Source organism: Mustela nigripes, chromosome 15 (genome assembly GCF_022355385.1).
Source record: "Mustela nigripes isolate SB6536 chromosome 15, MUSNIG.SB6536, whole genome shotgun sequence".
Taxonomy (NCBI): domain Eukaryota; kingdom Metazoa; phylum Chordata; class Mammalia; order Carnivora; family Mustelidae; genus Mustela; species Mustela nigripes.
In genome coordinates this window covers 52,165,512-52,185,671 of record NC_081571.1, presented here as the reverse complement: position 1 = coordinate 52,185,671, position 20,160 = coordinate 52,165,512, and positions in this window count along the sequence as shown.

The window sequence follows — 20,160 nt, the reverse complement described above, 5'->3', positions numbered from 1 at the left end:
TCACATGTCGGATATGAAAATGAGAAGATCAGTGAAATAAGGACAATTTTTCACATCCTTCAAGTGAAAGCTCTCTCCCTGCAGTTCAGCTCTAATTCAGACAGGGAACTGTTTTGTAGCAGAGCATGGCATGAACACTCCCCCTTCTCTCCCAAGCCCAGCTCCCTGATCCTCTGTGTCCCAGCATCAAACCAAGCAGGGTAGGGTCTTTGGGGAAACAGCACACTCTTTGGGTGCAGAGACATTTTGATATACCATCGGTTCCCTCTAGATGGGGTCTACTGCACAATCATACTTTGCTTCAATGGAGTACCTTTGTGGAGTTTTATTTTGGGGAGGTGCCATCATATCATAGTACCATGTCTCTGAGATAAGTTACACCATTCAACTAACTTTAGGCTCCCCCCTTTCCTTTGGCCCATTGAGGGTACCCAGTGATTCATCTCCCCCATTTCTTTGGGAAGTCCCTTGGTTCTAAGCATTTGCTTGGTCTGTCTCATGGATCCACAAGAAAACTGATTCTTCCTGACCCAACACTTTGGTAGAAGTGAACCTTTTCCCAACACAGTGATTTTTTCTCTTTGCTAACCAGACAGGAGCACCCCCAACCCCACCTACAGTTTCTTGGTAGTAGTGAGATGGCAATCCCCTTCCAGGGTATATATATCAAAAACCCCAGGTTCTCTTAAAGCTCCTGACAACTATCTTCTCATGGATTTTCCCTCTCCCTCCCCCTTCCCTCTCTCTCTCTCTTCTTCCCCTCTTTCCCATCCCCTCCCTCTCTGGGTCCCTCCATCTCACTCATGCTTTCTGTTGAATCTCCACTGTTTTAAAAACTAGAGGTGAGCAGTAAGAGAAAAGGATTCTATACTTAACCAAATTTAGTCAGAATCCTGCCTTTCCCTAGGCCCATCTGTATACTTCATATAAAATCTAGTTTTAGAAAAACCCCTGCTAAGTCACTTTAATCAGAATCTTCAATATCTGATCACCCTCCCTATGTGACCAGCTTCCTCAACCTCCACCATTGCTCTGGTGATGATTGTCTCAGTGGTAGGTGACATTCTGCACTGAAACAATGTTTTAAGAAATTTTATTCCCACTAGGGATAGAAAACTATAGTAGGAATTATTTTTTTAACTATTTAAAAAAAATTTTAAAGATGTTATTTATTTATTTGAGAGAGAGAGAGCATGAGAGGGGAGAAGGTCAGAGGGAGAAGCAGACTCCCCATGGAGCTGGGAGCCTGATGCAGGACTCAATCTCAGGACTCCAGGAGCATGACCTGAGCCCTAGGCAGTTGCTTAACCAACTGAGCCACCCAGGCACCCTATAGTAGGAATTATTAAAGGTAAAGATACAAAATGAAACCAAAAAACATGTGGGCTTTAAAAATGCATCAACATAGGGGCACTTGGGTGGCTCAGTTGGTTAAGTGTTTGACTCCTGATCTCAGCTCAGGTCTTGATCTCAGGGTTGTGAGTTCAAGCCTTGCACCGGGCTCCATGCTGGATGTGGGGCCTACTTAAAAAATAGATAAATAAAATACATCAACATAGTCACTCCTATGTTTACTAAATCAACATTGTCCTGATTCTTATTTTGTTATAGCAAAGGGCTTGTATAGCAAAGGTCATTAGTAATAGATTTAGACGCCAGAGAAAAATGACCAACCATGCTGCATACATGATGATTTTTTTAAAGCATGGGTAACAGAAATATTTAATAACATCTTTTTTCCCTGCTGCTTGAGGCACTCAGTCTGTGGCAACATTCTAACATCTTTGAATTGATTGCAGGTGACATGCCACCACATTTTTTTTTTTTAATCTTGGCCATTGTATGTCCTTAATAAAGGGCCAAATGTATTTTTTGGTGCATCTCAACCATCTGCGTAGGTAAATATTCTCTTACAACCCTCACATAGGAGATACAGCTACACCCAAAACTAGTTATTTTTCCTTAACATTAACACAAAATAAGCAGAAATTCCAAAGATGATGAATAACCAAAAAATGAGATCGAAGTGTGAGACTTCACATAAGGAAGGATACCATATCTTTGAGATAGTCTTCTCAAGTTAATCATTTTTAAAAATGCATTTTAATTCAAGTATGGGAGATTGTGAAAATATTACACAAATATAACTTCCTAAATGCCTTAAGCATTGATGAAATTAGTCACTCACTCTGGCATCAATCAATAAATCATTGTTGATATATTAGTCATAGATTACCTTATAATTATACAACATTTGACAGCTTACCAAGCACTTACCAGTACATTAGCTCATGTTCATCTCACAACAGGCCTTCAAGAGCCCTCAGGTGGTTGTGTTCATTTTCCACATGAGGAAATAGCTTTGCAGGGAGCTTAAGGACCTGCCTGGGTCTACTTCTATAGAAGTGGGGAGACTGGGACCCCAGTTTAGAATGCACAACCTGCGGCTCATTGAGTCACACTTTGCAGAACCAGGATCCCCAATATAAGGAACAATCACTGACACAGCCAGGACTCTAACAGAATCAGACGCAGTCTCCCCACCACCTACTAACCTAATTTGTAGATGACAAGCCAAGCAGGTGAAATTCTTCATAATCACATCAGACAAGAATTCAGGAGAGGTCCCAAAAGAGGATGCATTTCCAAATGAATGAAGCAGAAATACCTACTGATTTAACCTGTTTTATTGTTAGTGTTCTTAACTCCATAAACTGGAAGAGGAAGAAAGAGGTACGTTGTATGTTAAGGTTGTTAAACTTCTCTGCTTCTTAGAAGATACAACTCTGAATTCCTAAGTGATTATAATAATTGGCAAAATAAAGTGCAAGAACTGTGCCATGTATTGTGCACTATACTTTCTCACCCAGTCTGGAAAACAATCACGAGGGGCGTGGGTTGTTACTCTTATACATTTTATAGATGGAGAAGCCGAATCTTAGGAAAATTAGGTAATTTGTCCACATAAATGCAGGTAGTGCATAAGACTGAGGCCCAGCCCTGTGAAACCCTAAAGCCCTCATTCTGCAGCATACAACATCCTTCTCCTTCTCTCTGCCCATAGCAGCAACAGTACCATTCCAAAGCTTTTTCAGATAGAAAACTTCCTCAAGTAGAATCAGTGATTCATTTATCCAATATATTTGTATTGACCTCTTCCTTGTGCATATAAATATATTACATGGCTTCTGTTGTGAAAGATTTGCTGAGAAGACAGTATACACACACACACAGAATGCTACCACTACTACTAACAAAACTTCTTCTCATCACTGGGATCTGATTATGCACCCAGTTGTTTTAAATGTCTCCCATGTGGTGACTCAGTTAATTTTCACAGTCCTGTGACAGAACATTCCATTTATCGGATTGAATGTTATGTTGTTGGCTCCTGTTTTAGGTTAACACTCTCTCATTCCTGAAATGGTATAATAGTTCATTTTATAATAAGTCTAAACCTAAGCTGTAATTTCAAGGAGGTCATTTTACAGATATCCTTTAAATAATTCGTAACTATGTAGCTTTGTAATTTCAGTATCAAATTATTCATTCAACCATTAAGTGTTATCAAGTGTGCATATACGTAGAGCCTTGGGCTAGTTGCTATTAAGATAACGGAAGTGTGACATGAGCACGTCCAAGGAGCTTATAATCCTGCAACAGAAACACACTCTTGCACCACCAGAGACACCACCTGTTACTCCCTGCTTTGTTTCTCCAGTGTCTGCCTACAGCAGCAGCTCAGAGTGGGGTATGCCTCCTAACAACTCCACAGAGTAGACTTAGGTCTATTATGTTTCCTGAAAGAATCCTAAGACATATAACAGGACAAACACTTTGGCCCCACCCTTTGATGGGTCTTAATCATTATCTACACCCTACATCGGGATTTCGGTGGACAGGCATATATTCATCTGACATGTGCGGAACATCAGCACTGTTCCAGGCCCTAAGAACAAAACCATTGTCCCCATGGAGTTGGCATTCTGAGGTAGGGAAACAGAAAATGAACAAAGAAATACAGAGTTAAAGGTCATTTTAAAAAGGCTATGGAGAAAACTGAAGAGAATGGGGAGAAAGAGGGTGATGTCTTCTTCAAGAAGATGGGGTTTTAAGGGAGTCTTAACGTGAGGGATAAACCGTGTGGACATCTTCAAGAAGAACTTCCCAGGCAGGGGTGACAGTATGTGCGAAGGCCTTGATGGAAACATATTTGGCCCAATTTGAAGATGTAGTTGGATGAACATGAAGCCGAATGTTTGAAGATCAGGGTGGAGCTGAGCAGGAGCAAAACCATGTGGATTTAACTCATGTTGTCCCAAGAGCCCTCGAACACCAGAACCTGGCTATATATGCCGGGAAGGGGAATTGGGTGTGCAGCTACCACCACAGCTAACACTGCCAGCATTCAGTTTTGCCTACATTGAATTCTGTGGCCTGCCTGCTTTCCCTACCCAGAATTCAGTCTCAAAACAGTGAAGTGGACACGGGGAAGAGAGAGGTGCATTCTAAAGGCATGAAAATCATCATCATGTTCATCTTATAATAGTAATAATCCAGTATTATTCTTTAAAGTAAGAGACCCATGGAGTGTCTGGGTGGCTGAGTCGGTTAAATGCCAGCTCTTGGTTTTGGCTCAGGTCATGATCTCAAGGTTGTGAGACTGAGCCCTACATCAGGTCTGGAGCTGAGTGTGGAGCCTGCTTAAGATTTTCTCTCTCCCTCTACTTCTGCTCCTCCCCGTTTGTGTGCTCTTTCTCCCTTTGTCTAAAATATGTTAAATAGGGGTGCTTGGGTGGCTCAGTGGGTTGAACCTCTGCCTTTGGCTCTGGTCATGGTCTCAGAGTCCTGGGATCGAGTCCTGCATCAGGCTCTCTGTTCAGTGGGGAGACTGCTTCACCCTCTCTCTGCCTGCCTCTCTGCCTACTTGTGATCTCTCTCTGTGTGTCAAATAAATAAATAAAATCTTTAAAAATAAATAAGGAACTCTTTTTTTTAAAAAACAATTAGAAACTCACCCTTCAAGTCTGGATAGTTGGGAGGGAGTCCAAAAACTCTGCCTAGCTCTTATCATTTCCTTCTTCCCTGTACCAGGATCTCTATCAAAAGGCTCTGCTATATTGAGTAAGTCTCCCAGGAAACAACTACCACCCTTCCCCTAGCTCTGATATGCTCCTCCCACCCCTCCCTTTTGAAGGCCTCATATCAACAACATATGAATTTAATTGCAAAACCTTTGTTTTCCTTGGGCACAGAGTCTGTACCACCTGATTTCCCTCCAGGACCAAAATTTAAAGTGCAATGCATTGCCTTGAAACCCTTCTGGCCTGAAGGCCAGGCACTGCTGCATACAAGGCAAGTACCAGGTGGATATAACCCAAGTGTGGTAAATCACCACTGCAGTTCAGTTAATTATAAGGATTTCATGGAGGAAGTGACAGTAGAACTGTCCTTGTCCCTCTGTCTACTCCAGCTCACAGCTGGGACCACTTGTGCCCATACTTCCTTCCCTGACTTGTGAGATAAGTGCTATTCAGTTCCTGACCCACCATTCGTCACAGCAAGAAGTGTGTCAGAAGGTCCTATCAAATTCTATAATGGAATTAAGTCTCATTTCCAGAATTGGAGTCTGAAGACTTCCATTTTACCTCCTTGTCTCCACCCTTTGCACCTCTAACCATTCCAAGGATTTTGATAAGCCATCCCTTTAATTCAACATGTGTCACATGGAAAAATCACCTAGTCAAGCCCCTCCGGGCCCGCTGATTCTCATCAGGGAACTATCACTCAGAAAACTGAAACTACGCATGTATGCTCTTTGGTCCTTCATAATGTTTTGTGATCTGAATCAGTCATAGATAAAACTACCAGTAGTGGCCATGCAATGTCCACTCAAGAATAATATTGAATAATATTATTCAACTTAAATCCCTAATATTTATCTTTCTTCCTCTAAGGAAATACATTTTATTTTATTTATTTGATTCCTATTAGTTGCTAGTACATAAAAATGATGATAAGTGCTCAATGGATTATTGACTGAATGATTTAATCAATGTACAAACCAGATGTAGCCAAGAGGGACAGAGCTGAAGTGATCTCTTAGCACCTGCTCTAAACCATACTTGGTCTTGCTGTGCCCTTTGGACCCTAGGCCTTAGACAATTTCTCTTGCCTCCTAGGTCAGTGCATCTTCCTATCTTGTACTCTTCAAAGTGGATCTCTACCAAGTGTCAGCATCTTTTTCTCCCTGATATTTACTCAGTGCAGAGGGCATGAGCACTTTCTAGTGGTTCCTTGAAAGCTGGACAGTATTTTGTTAGATATATTTGAAGGTGTTTCAGAAAATTTGGTGACCAAGGATATAGAGACAAAAACCCTCTTGGTTTCTTTAGGGAATGGAAGTAGTCCTATTTAAAATGTAAGGTTTATTTCAGAGATTAGATTGAAATGATTAATGTGAATGAATATAGATGACTGTACATAAGCTAAATCCTCATATGTATGGAAATCTTGCATATTAATTCAAATTCCTGTCAAGATGGGATATTGAAACCTAAATATATTAATACATCTTCTAAAATAAAGCCAAATGTTCTGAGAGTAGAAATGGTGCACTTTTAGCTGTGGAAGACATTTACTGGCGAAGAATTTGGAGATTATGGTTTGGGTATAGGGTGGTAACTTGTATGTAATTGAGAAGGTGCTAAAATATTCAAAATATGCAAAGCAAATAAATGAATTAGGTTAGGCTAGACTTTCCCCACAGCAGGTGCATCCTCTCTTATATGTTAAAATGCACAGGTGGCTCTGTGATCTATCCCTTGCAAATAAGCTCAGTCTAGGCTATAAGACTCTAGAATTTATTAGGATAGATCTGCATTCCAATTTTGGTTCTGCTATTCACCAACTGTGAGACCTTGGACCATTTCTATAACCTCTGTAATATTATTTTCTCCTTTGTGAAATATAATTCTTGCCTCACAGGTTAATAGAAGGACTACATGAAATAATATAAGTATATGTCCAACACAGTGCCTAGGATACAATTAATGCTCAGCAAATGTCAGTTTGTCTTCCCCTCTTAAGAGAACATATTCTTGGGACGCCTGGGTGGCTCAGTTGGTTAAGCAGCTGCCTTCGGCTCAGGTCATGATCCCAGAGTCCTGGGATAGATCCCACATCGGGCTCCTTGCTCCGCAGGGAGCCTGCTTCTCCCTCTGACTCTGTCTTCCACTCTGTCTGCCTGTGCTTGCTCTCACTTGCGCTCTCTCTCTGACAAATAAATAAATAAAATCTTAAAAAAAAAAAAAAAAAGAGAACATACTCTTTCATGTATCCATATGCATGCATACTAGGGTAGTGATTATATCTACTTTTACTAGTAAATAGAGTAAAAAAGAAGAGAGTTGTAATTGTTTATACATTAAATAATTCTATCGACTTTAGGAAAACTATTAATAACCACACCATGAGTTTTTAAAATTTGTATATCAGGATGGTAGGATGAGAAATAAATGAGAGAAATGGGGGGAAAATAAATGGAATAAAAAAGAGTCTCCGGGAACAAACTCTAAATGATTAAGAAGTCCAGAATGTTACTAAGGTTAAAATGATCTAGCATGCCCTTTCTTCTTTCTTACCCACATATTTTTCTGTTTTTACCCCTTTCTGCTACTTTAAAAGTCCAGTTTCTATCATGTGTTGAGAATGTCCTCCATACCACATACTGTGCTAGGAACTCAGCATTACACAGGCAGACAGGGTGGAATCCCTATCAGAGGTGAAAGGCAGCCATAAAATACCATGACACATGTAGGAGAGTTATTTACAGGGTGCTATGGGAGCCAAGATAGATTGGAGTCTGGTTTTGCCAAGGAATGAAGGGTACTTCATAGAGGAGGTGAGTTGAAGATTGAGTACAAGTTAGATAGCTAGGCGTGGGTATTTCAGTTATAGTCCATAACTATTTTTTCTTCTACTGTCATCCACCCAACCGTCAATGCTTGTACACACACATGTGCGCACACACACATAATCCTTTCTTCCGATTCTCTTCTCCTATGTTCTAGGAATTTAAATTCACTGATGGAGGAGAAGATGTACTAATCAGGGACATAATTTATATCAATTGAGACTTAGTTGGGACTTGAAACAGCAAATTTCATTTAAAAGATGGTGACAGGTTCTTGGATAAGAGCATCACAAACATTAGAAACCATTGCTTTTCACATCAGACCTACTGAGCTGAAACTCAATAAAGAGAATAAAGTAGATCACAAACATGTGCATGTATCAGAATCTTCAGGGAGACTTAATAAAAACTCAAATGCACAAGCTTTCCACTTTCCTCCATTCCCATTTCTGAAACCTTGTATTTGCCCAGACCTGCTGAATCAAAATTTCTGGTGATAAGAGATTGAATTTGGAAAACTAATAAATAAAATTCTCCATGTAAGTTAGCAGCCTTCTTGTTAAGAAATTTGTACCTAGGTATATTTCCACTTGCATTTTTATTGAAACAAAATCTTGCCATTATGTAAACATGCCCTTAGCGAATAATAGATTTTTGAATACTCACCAAGAGAAACAAGGTTTTTCTTAATATTAATAAATTAATAGTGTTCTAAACCTCCAAACAGGTTATTACTTTAATGGAATATTTTCAAAGTAATTTTAGTTGTGTCTAGTTATAAATATTTTGTGTTTATACTTTCTTAAGAAAAATGTCTTTTTTACATGATATCTAAGGACAAGAAATATAAATAATATTTTAATTGTTATAACAGAATTACCATAAACTACAAATGTTTAGTTTTCTTTATATCCTCATTTTTACAATTTGCTGAGTCAAATTGCAATAGCTTATTTTAAAAATAAGCAAAAATAGTTCATATAATTTTATTGTACAGCTGACTCTTTCTAAAATAATAAAGACCAAATTAGAAAGAAATTTCTATTAGAAGCAGCTATCCAGATGGAGATGTAACATAAGATGAGCTGTTTTGCTATCATTGTTGCTATATAATTTAATTATTTTAGTGAATGATTCCATCATCTTATATCCTGAAGTGTAGGAAAATAAGTTGAGAGGAGTGAGCAAGGATTTCATCCACTGAGATCCAAAATTGAAGTAGTTATGTAGTATTTTGTATTGGTGTGGGGTTTGGGATTGTCGTTTTCATGAAATGCATCACTATCGGTGTATTAGCTTTCTACCGCTGTGTAAAAAAATGATAAAATCTTAGTTGCTTAAAACAATACATGTTTATTGTCTCACAATTTCTGGGGTCAGGAGTCTAGATTTGGCTTAGCGTAGGGTTTCGCATGGCTATAATGAAGGTATGGACTGCTGTGTTCTCATTTGGAAGCTTGACTGCAGAAGAGTTGATTTCCAGTCTCATCCTGGTTGTTGGCAGAATTCATCCTTGCAGCTGTATGATTTGAGGGCCCACTTTTTGTTGTCTATCAACCTTAGACCACCCATAAGTCCCAGAGGTTACCACACTATGGTGGAGGATCACTAAGTTATCCATAGCTTACAATGTAGATGTTTGCTTCTTCAGGGCATGCAGGAGAGTGTGTCTACAGTCTTCTGAAATGGACTCTACTACAATGTAACATAATTGTAAAAGTGATACCCCAACACCTTAACACAAGCCAGCCTCATTCAAGGGGAGGGGATTATTCAAAGGTACAACTCAATGGTGTGCCTCTCAAAATCAGAAGTTCTATTGCACATTTTTCATTTATTTTTTTGTCTTCCCTCTGTCCTAGGATACATGTCCTTTGAGAACAGGAAAATATGTAAATGATGTTGAAGATTTTATTTACTTATTCGTCAGAAAGAGAGAGAGAGAGAGAACACAAGCAGGCAAAGGGAGAAGCAGGCTCCCCGCTGAGCAAGGAGACCAATGATGGACTCTATGCCAGGACCCTGGGATCATTACCTGAGCTGAAGGCAGATGCTTAACCAACGGAGCCACCCAGGTGTCCCTTAAATGATATTGAAAAGAAATGCTTTCTTATGAATAAAATCTAGATACAGAAAGTGTTTAAAGTTATGGATGAATTAATTACAAATAAAGAAAAATGTTAGTTATCTTTATACTTTATAATTTAGTATTGCTTTTAGATATATCGACTTCAATAACTTGCTTAGTTTGCTGACTTCATCAATTGTCTGGCCCTTCTAAGAATTAGTCACAAAGAAATAAATTCTATTGTGTTAATTAAGGAAGAAGCTAAGTACATGTGACAAAGAAGCCAGTAATATAATAACTGATGTAAGGCAGAAGTTTTTTTTTTTTTTCTTACACAACAGTTGGGCCAATACAAACAGATAGGGCAACTCAGTCTTCCAACTGTATCATCCACAAGGTACCATCCTTGTCTTCTTGGCCAAAACAACACACATCCATTTTCCAGAAAAAAGAAGAGTCAAGGTCCAAGGAAATAACTTCTGCTTATATCCCCTTGGCTCAAACATAGTCACAAGGTCACACAGAGCTGCAAGGAACCAATGAAATCTAGCTGCTTTATGTACGGTAGGAGCCCAGGACAAGGGGAGAAACAGAGTATGGGGAACAACCAGCAATCTTCTATAACAGTTAAACAGTTTATCACAGTTCCTGAGTAAGATGGCCAAATCAACTTCAAATTACAGGAGCTCTCTGGTGACCTGGATTATTGTATCTCCCTTGGAATGCTAGTGTGAGTCTCCTTTGAAATGCATTTTTTTTTCTCACTTACAAAATAGAATTAATGTAAGCTTTCCTGCGTTTGCCTAATAAGGTTTTTGTGATGAATACTCAGAAGATGGTGTTTTTCAAAAGTACTCTCTTGAGCTTAATAAGAAGCCTCTAATAAGATAGTTGCACAAAGTCATTATGTAAGTATCACAATTTTTCTTTTTAACCAATATAAGATCATTTTTCTCAAGAAAATAAAATAAAAATTTTAGCACTCTTCCTTTTTTATAAAATGGTAAGAAAGTCTCTTTTTGAATATTCATGGCTCTTAATTTCCAAATTCTTAATTTCCAAAACTGTACCTAATTGTGATTTACCAGAGTATTGTTGGGCTTTTGTTTTTATAAGTCTCATTTGGTTTGTTTTAGGCCGTTTGAGTGAAAATTTTCTCTCTAGATGCAAAATTCCATACTGAACAAACTGTCTCTTTTATACACAAGCTTCTGGAAGAACTAAGCAAGAGGATTTTTGTCCCCTGACACAGCAAATCATTTTTTTTTTCAATCTGAATATTTAACCTCCCTTAGTCATCTCTACATGTCTTAAGTGATAATTGCAACTATAAAAATTCTTATATAGTGATTATATATTCTAACGAGTCCTGATCCCACAGAAAGAGTATTTTAAGGTATAAGAAAGTGTGAAAGCACTGTTTACAACTGTAGATGAAACATGATACCCATATACTGTACTCTACTTATACATTAGTCACAAAGAAAGAGCAAGTATGGGAAGAAAGACATAAAAATAGGCACCCAGCCACACCACACTTAAAATTCTATCAGTTCTAAGTCTAATCCTAACTGCCCCCTCCACCACACACACACACACACACACACACACACACACACACACACTCATGCGCGCACGCGCACGAACCACGCTTTTTTTCACTTAGTTCATTGCTCAAGCAAGTTTCCCTGCATGACTTGCCTTTATATCCTCCACTACCCTAGTTCGTGCTCATTTTTAACAGTTCAATTATTGTCTCCTCTGGAGATCTTTTTGGGAACCTCAGGATGGATTGAGGGCCCCTTGTCCAGCATATTTCCCTGATTGTATTTACTATGATGTGATTGATTTCTTTTTGTCTCTACCTCCCCATTAGGCAGAGAATGCCTTAAAGGCAGCAATGCATTTTATTTCCCTTTACTAGAGATGCCCAGACCAAAGCTTGGTACATGATGTACCCTCAATTAATGTGTGTTGAAAAATTAATGAATTTTTAAAATCATAGTATCTGTGACAACATTTAATGCCATGCATTGAATGTAGACAGACTAGTTTAGGGATCTAATTTATCTAGAATTATTGTCAACATTAATTGAAATAATTATTTCAATGCTCTGTTTGGTGAAAAAAGAAAGAACAAATTACTTAGTGTTCAACATCTAATATGTGAAGACACTGTTCTGGCACAAATACATTGTCTCATCCATTCATTCATTCTACAAATATTTATGGAGTGCTGACTATGTACTACCAACAGCTTTAGTCAATAAAGATACACAATAAAAACAGCAGATAACGGGATGCCCGGGTGGCTCAGTTGGTTAAGCGACTGCCTTCTGCTCAGGTCATTATCCTGGAGTCCTGGGATCAAGTCCCGTATCGGGGGGGTCCCTGCTCAGCAGGGAATCTGCTTCTCCCTCTGACCCTCCCACTTCTCATGCTCTATCTCTCTCTCTCTCTCTCATTCTCTCTCTCTCAAATAAATAAATAAAATATTTAAATATATATATATTTTAAAAAAAAACAAACAGCAGATAACAATCCTGCCTTCATGAAACTTACATGTGGTAGGAAAGGTGGAGGCCGGCAGGGAGGAGATAAGGCAGAAAGTAAACAAGACAAATAAGTAAAATATATTAAATTGCTAAGAACAGCAGGAAGCAAGAACATGAAATACAGGAATAGAAGGTGAAATTTTGAATTGGATAATCAGGATGGTCTTCCTGAGCAAATGAATTTGAGTAAAGACCTAAGTCAAGTGAAGGTGATGGGTGTACACCTGTCCAGAGGGACATGTGATAAAACAGGTAAGATAAGATAGCGAGAGGCTTCTTATAGTCTTGCCAATGTGAAGGCCATCGTGCCTTTCAGTAGAGTGATGGAGGTAAAAACTGATAGAAAGGGATTCAAGAGTGAAGGAGAGGAGAGAATATGGCAAAGTAAGCCTAATTTAATCTTCTAAAGAACTCTGTGAGCTAAGTAGTTTTAGTCCAGTTATAGATGAAACTGAAGCCCAAACATGTTAAATAATTTGCCTAAAGTGCTCGTGGAGGCAGATTTGGGATTCCAATCCAAGCCGAATCTATTTCCCCAAGAGCCCTCCAAATTAGCAAATTGTTCACTGGCTCTTTTGGCTATATTAATCAGTAGTTCAGAGTCAGCTCCACTGCACAGTAAATGAATTTAATATAATGGGTATATGACTGATCATCATCACAAAAAAATATGATTTAACTAGAAAGCTATTAAATGGGTGACTGCATGAAGGTGTGAATACTGATTCCAACACTTAGCAAGATACACAGTTCAAATCAGAGTAAGTGCCCTGCGCTGATATTTGCACAACAAAACTGTAAGACTAAAAGAGGATCCATGCACTCTCCATGCAAAGCATTAAAGTAGACAGTATCCACAGTATTAAAAGTCAGCAAGGCTGAAACCCTACTCCTTTTAAAGCTAATAGGAATTATAAATGAAATTATTGTAATAGATGGTTGTAGAAATGTTTTTCATGTCCTTCCTTAAGGATATGTGTGTGCACATTTAATTTCCTATAGATTATTTTTCTGGTTTTATACATCACTGGGGAGTCAGAAAATTTGGCAGGAGAGATAGACATCAATTTCACAGGAATGATGCATCATGCAGATAAAGTAGGAGAATGTTTTTTAAATTCTTTTGTTATGGAAAATGTCAATAAAAAAACAAGTAGAATTGTATACCAAATTTCATGTACCCATAATTCAGCATCAACAGTCACCAACTCATGACCACTTTTGTTTCATTTCTATCCTCACCTCCTTTCCTCTCCCACTGTCAGATTATTTTGAAGTAAATAAACATCATACCATTTTATCTGAATACATTTCAGTGTGAGGAGAAGATTTAAAAATAAGTAATTTGCAGGGCTTAATTACATGATAACGAGGTTTTTAAAAAAAAAAAATGTAAGTTCATCACCTTTATTTGGCAGTATCCAAGTTCAAATTGTACATAAATAATGCTACCTATTTATTTTTTTGAAAAGTTTTTTCATATGTGTCTATTTTTATTTAATTGAATACAGCTGGCACCCAATGCTTCATTAGTTTTAGGCATACAACATAGTGATCCAATATCTCTATGTGTTATGCTATGCTCACAAGTAGAACTACAGTCTGTCATCATACAACACTATTACAGTACTACTGACTATATGCTCTATGCCATAGCTTTTATTCCCGTGATTTATTGTGGGAGATACAGGCTTTTAGTAACGATATCTATTTTAGATGACCACATAGGCTAGGGCAGATTGAATCTTGGAACACACCTTGCTTCTCATGTCAGCCTAGCCTTCTAGTATATATATACTGATCCACTGTTTCCCACTGTGTCCTCATGGCCAGGCCTCTATTCTCAATCTCTTTCATTGGTGCCACATTCAAACCCCTGTTAGCCTCTCTCAGGTCTAGAATACCACTGTCCCTCATTCAAAATGAACACCTTTTTTTTAACTCAAGTCCAACCTAATTCAGGAAGTCTTCCTGAACTACTATGAGTCCCAGTGACCTCTCTGTTTCTTAACGCTATTGCTCTCGTAATTTTGACCTCCACCATGCAAGATTTTATTATATATACTATTCCATGTTTGCTTTCCCAATATTACTAAAAGCTCCTATAGGACAAAGATTATATTCTATAATTGATTTGTATCTTAAACTTCATAGCCTCTTCCACATAACTGGTTATATAGCAAGTATGCAATAAATATGTATCACTTATTAATGAACTTAGTGGATTCAAATATATGCATTGGACCAGAAACGCCTTGAATTTCTTTGCATGTAATATTGATTTAAATTTGCAAACTGCTCAAGTTCTCCCAAAGAAAAATTTACTAATAACCTACAACCTCTTAGGACTTCAAAAAAAGAGTCAAAGCTCTAATCTAAATTCTTCAAGATTTAAGATTTACCTGGGATGCCTGGGTGACTCAGTTGGTTAAGCAGCTGCCTTCGGCTCAGGTCATGATCCCAGCATCCTAGGATCGAGTCCCACATTGGGCTCCTTGCTCAACAGGGAGCCTGCTTCTCCCTCTGCCTCTGCCTGCCATTCTGTCTGCCTATGCTCGCTCTCTCCCCCTCTCTCTGTTAAATAAATAAAATCTTAATATATATATATATATATATATATACCTGAATTTAAAAAAAAAAAAAAAAAAGATTTAAGATTTACCTAATCATGATGATAGTCCTGACATAGAGTTCTTTGGTATTTATTTCTTATAATGTCCCTGAAAGTCATCTCCTTAAGAAATACCAGGAACACTTCAGTCAAGACTGAATGTTCTCTCTTATTTCAAGAGAGTTCATCATAAATGCTGAATAGGGGACAGCCTCGAAAATAGCACTACTCAATCTATTTCATTTATATTGCAAGGCATTTGAAAATGGAATATTTTATGTGCTGAACCAATTTGATTTCTCTGTATGATTTGCCATTCATATTTTTTCTTTTTTCCACTCAAGCCTGTGATTTTAATAGTGATTATATATAGAGACAAACATGTGAATGAAAGTGATACAGAATTTGTTATTATTCTTGATAGAGACAATATGCTAACTCTATGAAAATTTAGTATTAAAATTGACTTTATGATAATATTAGAAGGAAAATAAGCTGGCTATCTTAACAATATTAAAATATCTGGGGTAGGTGTCACAAAGTTCAGGGGTTATCATTTCTTAGAATATTTCTCAATTGCAAACTCTTTTAGAGCATATCAATTTTTGCATACCCTATTTCCTCTGAATATCAGTGAGTACCTAATATACATGTGACCCTCAAGTATTTGATGGGAATAATTATTGGATAGATGATGTTAATTTCATGATGGAGTAAGAAAGAAGATGCCTCTCTATGATAATATTTGGGGAAAAAAAACTATCCATGCAAACTGCTGTACTCCAACTTAAATTTTAATCCCCAATAGGAGAAAGTCAATAGGGGAAAGAGAAGAGTGTAGACACCCCTCCGAACTCCCCTCCAGTGCTGGAAGGTCTGAATACCAACAGTCAGCAATCCCAGCTCTCAGCCCCTAGAGGAAGTAGAGAAATAGCTCCGTGGCTCAGAATCATTAAAATAAGTGGTAGTACCTAAAATGTACTGAGTGTTTATTTACTATGACAGTCATTGCACTAAGTGCTTTGCAGGCATTATCTCATTTGATTTCATCACAAACCTATAAGATATCATTTTTTATGTCCATATAGCAGATAAGGGGCTGAGAGCCCTGAAGCCCTGGGACATTAACCTAGAGCCCCCACACTTAGCTTTCCTTCCTACTGCCTCTTTCCCAAAATAATTCCTCTCCATGCAACTTTATCTTGGCACTTACTCTCTAATGTATATAATAGCTTGTATCCCAACCTGCAAAGGGCAAGTTTCCAAACTTGCTACTATAACTAGTTAATGTAAGTTCATTCATTTGCCCACAAGCCTAATGAAACCAGAGTATTTTGTGTCACTTTGCTCACTGTCTTCCCTTGTGAAATATATATCTTCTAATAATATAGGAACCATTATCAAGCATGGATCTCAGTCCTAGAAATTTAACTCAACCTTCTCTTCTCTAATTGAAATTAAACCCTAATGTCTGCATTTAACTTTGCCCTTTGCCATGATATAAGCAACCTGCCTGTCCCATCCTCAGAACTAGGCTCCTGGTCTAATCCAATCTTCTGGAATCACATCTCCATGTCTGTCTCCCATAATGGAGACATTATGTGGTATCACCTGGTCCCTAGTATCCTCTCTCCTCAGTACCCAGTCAGGTTGGTTCTGCTCCAATGCTAACTTAGAGTCTACCTTCACAGAGAAGGAAGTCATGCCTGAATCTGACATAGTCTCCTTCTCCTCATTCCAAAAAATAAACTTTAAGAAATCCACGTGACTCCAGACCCCAATAGAAGATACTTTCAAACTCAACGTTCATTCAATAGAAGTATTTTTCTTGAAGGGAAGTGTGAGCTTGTGCTCAATATTATAATAAAATTGAGCTCATCTTTCTGTATCCTCTATTGTCTAATGATGTCTAATGAATCAAGCTCGCAGGGACATCTTTAGATACAGAGGGCAGTAGGAAAAATGTGGACTCAAATCTCCCCGGTTTTCCTTCTCACTTTCTTCCTCCATTATATTCCCTCTCCACAAAAGTCCAAATGCTACCAGTTTCAGCACTTCAATCAGGTCTGCTCTTCTTGAGAGTTGAACTATCACATAAACTTATTTTCTCTATTCTGTTTTGCTCGAAACAAACAAAATGACCCCTAACTTAATCAGTCTTAATCAGCCTCCTTTGACAAATTCACATTTACCATAGCAATTACTTATAACAGCTTCATGCTTTCTCCTTCTTGATAACAACTCCATATTTAATGAGCACACTTAGAAAGTGAACCATAAGCCATAGAATATATTTCTACTTCTGAAGTTTCAGGAAATGTGATAAAAGATAAATTAGAGCCCGGGAGATTTTCTTCATGCCTCTAAATAACACCAAGTGAGAACAGTCCTGTTGTTTGATCTTAGAGTCATTTTTCCAAATTTCGTATAATGATACACCTTCTTTAAAGAAGGGAAATGATATTTTTGAACACTCTATGCCTATGCACTGTGTGTTTTGCATATGCAATTTCATTTAATCCTCAGTAATAGTCCTGTTCAATGGGTGATATTTTCCCCCATTTTATAGTTAAAGAAATGGAGATCTTCGAGATTAGGCAGATTCTAGTTTCTTTCTCAGTTAAGCAATTGGCTGAGAACCAGAACCCAGCTGTGCCTGCCTCCAAACCATGGTCTTTATTCACACTGCTCAATTCAACCTGGCCCAGCAAAGGGTATGTTACTAAATGATTGCACATATTTTTTCACAGATGCATCAATATCTTGGCCTACCATTCACCCTCGAATAACAAAAGCTCCAGGAAGTTAGAACCTTGGATTGGGGGTAGGGAGGGGTTGCGGATTTTTGTTTGTTTTGATTTTTGTTTGTTTGTTTTTACTTTACATAACTAGTGCCTAGAAAAAGGAATTAAACACGCTAGTCGTTGTGGTAAGTGGCATGGTGGTCCCCAAAGGTGTCCACACCCTGATCCCCAGAACCTGTCAGTATGTTACCTCACACAGCGAAAGAAACTGTGCACGTGTGATTAAGGGTATAGTCCTTGGCACGGGAGATCATCTTGGATTATCCAGGTGGACCCAGTTAATCACATGAATCTTAAAAGTGGAGAAATTTTTCAGGCTTTGATCAGAGGGAAAGATGTGAAGACAAAAAAAGGGTTAATAAGAGAAGCGACATTTCTGGCTTTGAGTTTGGGGGGAAGAAGGTTTAGAAACCAAGGAATGTAGCAGCTTTAAGAAGCTGGAAAAGGCAAGGAAATAGATTCTCCCCCAGAGTCTCCAGAAAAGAATATGATCTTGCCAATACCTTGATTTTAGCTCAGCGTGACCCATGTTAGACATCTGACCTATAGAACTGTAAGATCATACATTTTTGTTATTTTCAGTGATTAAGTTTGTGGCAATTTTTTTATAGCAGTAATACAAAACTAATATAGTGCCTTAATATTTGTAAAACAAATAAATAAATTAATCCACAGATTGACATTATCTCCATAAACTGGACTCCCATGTCAAAGATCAAAAATACAGAGGTCTAACCACCTGCTCATGGAGTTTGCTAAATGAGGACTTTATGACTTAATGAGGTTTACATCTGTTTAATTTTATTCTACATTGTATATTTCAAACAATGCTCAAAATATATTTGCCTTTGGGTGGGTGTCATCAAAGATTCATAAGGACTCATGTACTGAAAACTTTGAATTTGATTACTCTTGGTTTGCCTTACCCGATCTAATGGTCATATAAAATCAAGTGTCAGATCAAGCTGATTGCCTTTGTCCTAAAAGAGGAAACACATTTATTCTTTAATAGTGTCTAAATGAGTCTAAACTCTGGAATAAGCTAGAGAAGTGATAGGAGTATTTAAGACTCTCAACAACATGGGTGCCTGGATGGCTCAGTGGGTTAAAGCCTCTGCCTTCAGCTCAGGTCATGATCTCAGAGTCCTGGAATCGAGCCCCACATCGGGCTCTCTGATCAAGCAGCGAGCCTGCTTCCTCCTCTCTCTCTCTCTGCCTGCCTCTCTGCCTACTTGTGATCTCTGACTGTCAAATAAATAAATAAAAATCTTTAAAGACTCTCAACAACATACTCCAATGAGCACAGTGAATTTCGGGTACAATAGACCAGTACCTTATATTCCTAGAATTGAGAGCTCTTTCCTTGCTGTAAAACAAATTTTTCCAAATCATTACAAAGACTTTTCAAGACACTATGCTTTAGTGAGTTTAGCACAAAACCTGAGTTTATTCTGAAGCCTAACACCCAAATTTTGTAATATTAGTTATCACTCTGTATCTGTATCTCTCATATCAGTCTGTCTATGATAATATTGGCCCCACTTAGAGACAATCTCCATCTTTAGAACCCCAAGTGTCAATGCCATTGCCCAAAATGGGCAGAACAGAATGATTCAGGTCATTGAAGGTTCTCCTATGGGTACTAAAAAGCTTGCTGAATGAAAATAAGGCTTATGTTTTTAAGTGATTCCAAGGAAAGGAGAATTAGCTTTGCTGTGACAAGGGCATGGGTAAGGCAGGAGAGTGGCTGCGGTTCCTCCAATGGTAAGAGCCTACCCTAAAGTTCAGTATCTCTGATGATGGCAGGTGGGAGCTAAGGGGGTGATCACAAAAAGCTGAGGCCTTGAGAAGGGTGACAAAAGATCCCCAGTTCTTAAGGAAGGAGCAACCATGTTGGATTCTGAGGGTACCTCTACCAGATGAACTACAGCTCTGCTATGCACAAAATTAGTGCTGTAGTCTACCCATGTCTCGTTTACTTTGAGCTAGCCATGCATCATTCTTAGGTGGGGCCCTCTTGAAATATATTTCTTAAACATCAAAATGGTTAACAATGCTGGATCTTCCTTCCCTACAATTGTTAGCTAAGCAAAGGCTCTGTAACCCCAGACTCAAAAGTTCCCATAGCTGTTACTGTGAGACCATAACTTTTTTCCCATTGCCAATACTGCCACCCAGGTGCCAACAGGATCTAGTGTCCATGAACT